Raw genomic sequence first — 1,736 nt, forward strand, 5'->3', positions numbered from 1 at the left:
TGCTATCCGGGCTAAGTCCATTCATGGTCTGGGCTTTGTAAATAAGGCACTAATGGGCTAATGTACTCTGCTTGCCCCACCTCCTCTTAGGGCCATGACACTAAATTCACATGGCAGATTAAGAACCACGAAGACAGGGTTGGCAGCTACATGGCCACTTGCTGCCACTGTCCTCTCCTACATCCTCAGCAGGTACTGCTCATCGATCACACTAGTCTTGCCCACTGAACCCAGACTTGACTTCAGAATCTTTCTTAAATCAGTGATCCAGGCAGTGCTAATAATCAATTGATAAGGGTAAGTTAGATAACACATATCTAACATCCCTACTGTAAGGTGTTCCGGTTTTGCCTCTGGGGACTCTAATTCTGTGACTTTAATGATGGAACTTTTGTCCACTCCATCCATGTGCTGAGAAAAAAAAAGAAGTATGGAAAAAAAATTAGTTTCTGTACAATAGGCCTTATTTAAGTAGGTGCCCTAGGGCATCACCCTTGAACGCTCAGACCAGGGGGCCAGTGCCCAGGGGAGGACAGTAAGACACTCCCAGTTGCAAGCCTCAAATTCAGAGTCCCTATTCTGCAGGCTCTGGGACCTTGGGAAGATCATTTCACCTCTCTGATCCTTGGTTTTCCTTTTGCTGCCCACATCACAGGGTTGTCATGGAGCTCGAATGATAACATACACATGAATTTTCTGAGAAACATAAAGTGTCCTGCACATGGAAGAGGTGGCAATGATAAAATTCTATTCTGCTGGTTGTTTTTCACTCATCTGAAAGTTTTGGCTTGTGGTAGGATTCCACCCCTTAAACCCCACAGATCTCGAATTCAGTAGTCCTATTAGTAGTGACAACCGGGCAGAGGTGTGGCTTAGACATGTAACAAGGCTGAACATGCCCTGAAAATGGAGGGAAGGAGTCATCAAGCAGGCACCTGAGGTACTAGTTCTGCTGCTGCTGCTGTTGACCTGCAGTGTAGCCCTGGATAAGCCTTTTGACCTCGCTGGGGCTGAACCCCCTCTGCCAAATGTGGATGATGCTTGCTCATTCTCCCAAGTCCTGCGAGGGTAAATGATGTCGGAAACCCAAACTGCTATACAGATGTATACTGCTTGTTACTGCTTGTGATTTGGCAAAAATGCCAAAGGGGAAAAGCATTTGGCTCAACACCAAGGCCTTCCACCAGGTGGAAACTGACATATGACCTCGCCAAACAGGGAAGACCTTTAGGGCCAGGGTGAAAGGGTTTGTAACCTTTCTCTCTGCTTTGCCTCAGCTGTCGCAGCCAAACAGTGGCCCCTGCTGAAGCCAGGCAGAGCTTTGCAGACTGGTTCAGCAGCAGGTAGTCAGCCAGCAGTGTTGGGGCCAGGGCCGCGAGGACGTTAGACTCGGGAGGGAGGGTGGAAGTCAGTTCTCTGACTCTTTAGCAGGCAAAGATGAGAGAGGGGAGATGGAGAGGGAGGAGGTATAAGAGAAGAAGGAGAGAGAGAGAAAAGAGAAAAAAAAATGGGAGAGAAGACCAGCAGAAACTGGATGAAGCAGAGCTGGAGAAAGGAGTGATGGAGGATGGCACACGTTTCTCCCCCATGAGACCAGGAATTCTCTGGGGGAGGAGCTGGTCTTCCCATTCAGACCAGGGGTCCCTAAGAGTAGGATTTATGCCTCCCCTATTGGATTATGGCTGGGCCTCTCCCTTCAGACTGTGGGCTCCCCAAAGTGGGGACTATGTCAACCA

General features: G+C 48.8%; 1 protein-coding gene across 1 annotated transcript in view; it reads left to right on the top strand.

Annotated features, from left to right (window-relative positions):
• ITGA11 (integrin subunit alpha 11) overlaps window positions 1-1,736 on the top strand; it is a 122,142-nt gene that overhangs the window by 35,451 nt on the left and 84,955 nt on the right. The gene's annotated exons all lie outside the window — the stretch shown is intronic.

Source organism: Pteropus vampyrus, unplaced genomic scaffold (genome assembly GCF_000151845.1).
Source record: "Pteropus vampyrus isolate Shadow unplaced genomic scaffold, Pvam_2.0 Scaffold15, whole genome shotgun sequence".
NCBI classification, from domain to species: Eukaryota; Metazoa; Chordata; class Mammalia; order Chiroptera; family Pteropodidae; genus Pteropus; species Pteropus vampyrus.